The sequence below is a fragment of the Cryptomeria japonica genome, unplaced genomic scaffold, assembly GCF_030272615.1.
Source record: "Cryptomeria japonica unplaced genomic scaffold, Sugi_1.0 HiC_scaffold_85, whole genome shotgun sequence".
NCBI lineage: Eukaryota > Viridiplantae > Streptophyta > Pinopsida > Cupressales > Cupressaceae > Cryptomeria > Cryptomeria japonica.
In genome coordinates this window covers 190,001-196,147 of record NW_026728907.1, presented here as the reverse complement: position 1 = coordinate 196,147, position 6,147 = coordinate 190,001, and positions in this window count along the sequence as shown.

Sequence of the window (6,147 nt, the reverse complement as noted above, 5' to 3'; positions counted from 1 at the left end):
GTCGGAAGTTGGGTCCGATGACCGATTCGATACGTAGGCATATTGGCGAGGTCTGAATTTGTGTCCGATGACCTGCCATGCGCAGGAAGGCGGAATTTGGGTCCGATGACCGAGTTGATGGCGTGCCATGCGCAGAAAGGCGGAATTTGGGTCCGATGACCGAGTTGATGTTGATGGCCCGCCATGCACAGGAAGGCGGAATTTGGGTCCGATGACCGATTTGAAGGCGTGCCATACGCAAAAAGGCGGAGTTTGGGTCCGATGACCGAGTTGATATTGATGGCCCGCCATGCGCAGGAAGGCGGAATTTGGGTCCGATGACCTGACATACGCATGGAGTCCGACTCGGGGGCCGATGTTCGATTCGATGACTTGCATTGTGGGTAAAGTCGGAAGTTGTGGTCTTTGACCCGATTCGATGACCAGACTTCGGCTGCTTGAGAATCGGACAAATAACTTATATAGGGGAGGTAGTGTTCTCGAGCATCCTCCCCCCGTGCCCGTTTATGTCGATTGATGCTGGTGCTCGACTGGTTGGAGCGCTCGGATGCAAAAATCTTGCACCAGGATTTATCGATTGTGATGGACACGGCAAGTCTCCTGATTGCTATGCAGGAGCTCATCGTGAATCTCTATGCGGCCTTGGTATGGACTCGACCTGCGGAATGGTTCGGCAATGGTAGTCGCTCCAACACGTCCTTGCAATGGCCACAGAGGTGATTCGACTAGAGCTCCAGTCTAGCTTTTGGGTTGCTTGGCGGACTGGTATAGCCGCGATCGAGTTCCGGCCATGAACGTTTTAGATAGCTCTTGGGCTTTCTGGGACGGAAGTCGGAAGTTTGGGCTGTTGTCCGATTTGATGACCATTCTTCGGATGTGTGAGAATCGGACAAATAACTTATATAGGGGACTGTGTTGTCTCACGCAGCCCCCTCCGTGCCCCTCTATCTCGACCGATGTTGGTGCTTGAAAGGGTTGGGATCGCTCGGATTTATAAACGTGCACCACCATTTGTCGAGTGTGAGGGACGCGGCAGGTCTCCTAAATGCTATGCGGGCGCTCTCTGAGAATCTCTATCCGGCCTCGACACAGACTAGTCTTGCTGAATGGTTTGGCACTGGTAGTCGATCCAACACGTCGTTGTTGTGGCCGCCTAGGCGATTCGATTCGAGCCCCCGTCTAGCTTTTGGGTTGCTTGGCGGATTTTGCCCTATCCGCAAGTGAGCTCGGTCCCTAAACGTTCGAGAAACCCGATTGCTATGCGCCGACTCTCTTTCTTGCGAGCCTCCATCTAGCTTTTGGGTCTCTACGGAACGGAAGTCGGAATCTGGGACCGTTGTTTGATTCGACGAGGCAGACTACGGTTGTGCGAGAATCGGACAAATAACTTATATAGGGGAGGTGTTGACTGGAGCATTCTCCCCCGTGCCCCTCTAACTCGACCAATGCTGGCGCTCGAACGGTGGTAGCGCTCGGATTTTCATTGAGCGCCAGCATTGGTCGATTTAGAGGGGCATGCGAGATTCCCGAATGCTATGCGAGGGCTCTAACGGAAATGTCTATTGGTTTCGGTATGGATGCAATTGCGAGTGGTTCGGCAAAGGTAGTCGTTCCGATGCGTCCATGTCGTGGCCAAATCGATAATTCGATTTGAGCCCTCGTATAGCATTTGGGTCTCTCGATGTGATTCCGCATTCCAGTCCCTTTGGGCACTGCTTGAGCCGCATCCCAGGGGGTTCCCTTCCCAATAATCTGCCTCGCAACCCGATTGCTATGCGGTGAGGCTCCTCGGCCGCCTCGGAACTATCTGTGTATCAGACGCATCGCGGGATAAGGGGTTGGCAACGGTAGTCGCCCCAAGCGCGTCCGATGCTTGGACCATTCCGAGGCGGCCCTGAAGCCTCTTCCGTCTAGCCGTTGGGTCCTTCTCGCCGCATCCCTCGCCTCGCACCCCGATTGCTATGCGGTGAGGCTCCTCGGCCGCCTCGGAACTATCTGTGTATCGGACGCGTCGCGGGATAAGGGGTTGTCACTGGTAGTCGCCCCAAGCGCGTCCGATGCTTGGACCATTCCGAGGCGGCCCTGAAGCCTCTTCCGTCTAGCCGTTGGGTCCTTCTCGCCGCATCCCTCGCCTCGCACCCCGATTGCTATGCGGTGAGGCTCCTCGGCCGCCTCGGAACTATCTGTGTATCGGACGCGTCGCGGGATAAGGGGTTGTCATTGGTAGTCGCCCCAAGCGCGTCCGATGCTTGGACCATTCCGAGGCGGCCCTGAAGCCTCTTCCGTCTAGCCGTTGGGTCCTTCTCGCCGCATCCCTCGCCTCGCACCCCGATTGCTATGCGGTGAGGCTCCTCGGCCGCCTCGGAACTATCTGTGTATCGGACGCGTCGCGGGATAAGGGGTTGTCACTGGTAGTCGCCCCAAGCGCGTCCGATGCTTGGACCATTCCGAGGTGGCCCTGAAGCCTCTTCCGTCTAGCCGTTGGGTCCTTCTCGCCGCATCCCTCGCCTCGCACCCCGATTGCTATGCGGTGAGGCTCCTCGGCCGCCTCGGAACTATCTGTGTATCGGACGCGTCGCGGGATAAGGGGTTGTCACTGGTAGTCGCCCCAAGCGCGTTCGATGCTTGGACCATTCCGAGGCGGCCCTGAAGCCTCTTCCGTCTAGCCGTTGGGTCCTTCTCGCCGCATCCCTCGCCTCGCACCCCGATTGCTATGCGGTGAGGCTCCTCGGCCGCCTTGGAACTATCTGTGTATCGGACGCGTCGCGGGATAAGGGGTTGTCACTGGTAGTCGCCCCAAGCGCGTCCGATGCTTAGACCATTCCGAGGCGGACCCGAAGCCTCTTCCGTCTAGCCGTTGGGTCCTTCTCGCCGCATCCTTCGCCTCGCACCCCGATTGCTATGCGGTGAGGCTCCTCGGCCGCCTCGGAACTATCTGTGTATCGGACGCGTCGCGGGATAAGGGGTTGTCACTGGTAGTCGCCCCAAGCGCGTCCGATGCTTGGACCATTCCGAGGCGGACCCGAAGCCTCTTCCGTCTAGCCGTTGGGTCCTTCTCGCCGCATCCCTCGCCTCGCACCCCGATTGCTATGCGGTGAGGCTCCTCGGCCGCCTTGGAACTATCTGTGTATCGGACGCGTCGCGGGATAAGGGGTTGTCACTGGTAGTCGCCCCAAGCGCGTCCGATGCTTGGACCATTCCGAGGCGGACCCGAAGCCTCTTCCGTCTAGCCGTTGGGTCCTTCTCGCCGCATCCCTCGCCTCGCACCCCGATTGCTATGCGGTGAGGCTCCTCGGCCGCCTTGGAACTATCTGTGTATCGGACGCGTCGCGGGATAAGGGGTTGTCACTGGTAGTCGCCCCAAGCGCGTCCGATGCTTGGACCATTCCGAGGCGGACCCGAAGCCTCTTCCGTCTAGCCGTTGGGTCCTTCTCGCCGCATCCCTCGCCTCGCACCCCGATTGCTATGCGGTGAGGCTCCTCGGCCGCCTTGGAACTATCTGTGTATCGGACGCGTCGCGGGATAAGGGGTTGTCACTGGTAGTCGCCCCAAGCGCGTCCGATGCTTGGACCATTCCGAGGCGGCCCCGAAGCCTCTTCCGTGTAGCCGTTGGGTCCTTCTCGCCGCATCCCTCGCCTCGCACCCCGATTGCTATGCGGTGAGGCTCCTCGGCCGCCTTGGAACTATCTGTGTATCGGACGCGTCGCGGGATAAGGGGTTGTCACTGGTAGTCGCCCCAAGCGCGTCCGATGCTTGGACCATTCCGAGGCGGCCCCGAAGCCTCTTCCGTGTAGCCGTTGGGTCCTTCTCGCCGCATCCCTCGCCTCGCACCCCGATTGCTATGCGGTGAGGCTCCTCGGCCGCCTTGGAACTATCTGTGTATCGGACGCGTCGCGGGATAAGGGGTTGTCACTGGTAGTCGCCCCAAGCGCGTCCGATGCTTGGACCATTCCGAGGCGGACCTGAAGCCTCTTCCCTCTAGCCGTTGGGGCTTTCTCGCCGCATCCCTCGCCTCGCACCCTGATTGCTATGCTGTGAGGCTCCTCGGCCGCCTTGGAACTATCTGTGTATCGGACGCATCGCGGGATAAGGGGTTGGCAGTGGTAGTCGCCCCAAGCGCATCCGATGCTTGGACCATTCCGAGGCGGCCCTGCAGCCTCTTCCGTCTAGCCGTTGGGGCCATCTCGCCGCATCCCCCACCTCGCACCACGATTGCTATGCGGTGAGGCTCCTTGGCCGCCTCGGAACTATCTGTGTATCGGACGCATCGCGGGATAAGGGGTTGTCACTGGTAGTCGCCCCAAGCGCGTCCGATGCTTGGACTATTCCGAGGCGGCCCTGCAGCCTCTTCCGTCTAGCCGTTGGGGCCATCTCGCTGCATCCCCCACCTCCTCGGCCGCCTCGGAACTATCTGTGTATCGGACGCATCGCGGGATAAGGGGTTGGCAGTGGTAGTCGCCCCAAGCGCGTCCGATGCTTGGACTATTCCGAGGCAGCCCTGCAGCCTCTTCCGTCTAGCCTTTGGGGCCATCTCGCCGCATCCCTCGCCTCGCACCCCGATTGCTATGCGGTGAGGCTCCTCGGCCGCCTGGGAACTATCTTCGTATCGGACGCATCGCGGGATAAGGGGTTGTCACTGGTAGTCGCCCCAAGCGCGTCCGATGCTTGGACTATTCCGAGGCGGCCCTGTGGCCTCTTCCGTCTAGCCGTTGGGGCCATCTCGCCGCATCCCCCACCTCGCACCCCGATTGCTATGCGGTGAGGCTCTTCGGCCGCCTTGGAACTATCTTCGTATCGGACGCATTGCGGGATAAGGGGTTGTCACTGGTAGTGGCCCCAAGCGCGTCCGATGCTTGGACTATTCCGAGGCGGCCCTGCAGCCTCTTCCGTCTAGCCGTTGGGGCCATCTCGCCGCATCCCCCACCTCGCACCCCGATTGCTATGCGGTGAGGCTCCTCGGCCGCCTTGGAACTATCTTCGTATCGGACGCATCGCGGGATAAGGGGTTGTCACTGGTAGTCGCCCCAAGCGCGTCCGATGCTTGGACTATTCCGACGCGGCCCTGTGGCCTCTTCCGTCTAGCCGTTGGGGCCATCTCGCCGCATCCCCCACCTCGCACCCCGATTGCTATGCGGTGAGGCTCCTCGGCCGCCTTGGAACCATCTTCGTATCGGACGCATCGCGGGATAGGGGGCTGTCACTGGTAGTCGCCCCAAGCGTGTCCGATGCTTGGACCATTCCTAGGCGGCCCTGAAGCCTCTTCCGTCTAGCCGTTGGGGCCTTCCCGCCCCATCCCTCGCCTCGCACCCCCGATTGCTATGCGGTGAGGCTCCTCGGCCGCCTTGGAACCATCTGTGTATCGGACGCATCGCGGGATAAGGGGTTGGCACTGGCAGTCGCCCCAAGCGCGTCCGATGCTTGGACCATTCCGAGGTGGCCCTGAAGCCTCTTCCGTCTAGCCGTTGGGGCCTTCCCGCCCCATCCCTCGCCTCGCACCCCGATTGATATGCGGTGAGGCTCCTCGGCCGCCTTGGAACTATCTGTGTATCGGACGCATCGCGGGATAAGGGGTTGGCACTGGTAGTCGTCCCAATCGCATCCGATGCTTGGACCATTCCGAGGCGGCCCTGCAGCCTCTTCCGTTTAGCCGTCGGGGCCTTCCCGCCGCATCCCTCGCCTCGCATCCCGATTCCTATGCGGTGAGTCTTCTCGGCCGCCGCGGAACTATACCTGTTATTGCTACTGCATCCTTCGGCTGGTAACCTCCTCTGCCGCCTTGGAACGTTCTCTTTGTCGGACGCGTCGCGGGATAAGGGGTTGGCACTGGTAGTCGCCCCAAGCGCGCCCGATGCATAGACCGCTCCGAGTCGACCTTGCTTTCAGCCTCTCACATGCATAGACCTCTCTGAGTCGACCCTGCAGCCTCTCACGTTTAGCCTTTGGAATCTCGCCTCACAACATGATTGCTATCCTTGATGCATCCCTTGCCTCGAGCCCTGATTGCTTTCTTGGCTGCATCCCTCCTCTCCTCACAGCCCGGTTGTCATCACTGCTTCATCCGTCGCTTCATGCATTCTGGCTGCTGGGCCCTTCCCACCGCACACCTCGATTGCTATCTCTTCTGCATCACACACCCCGATTGCTATC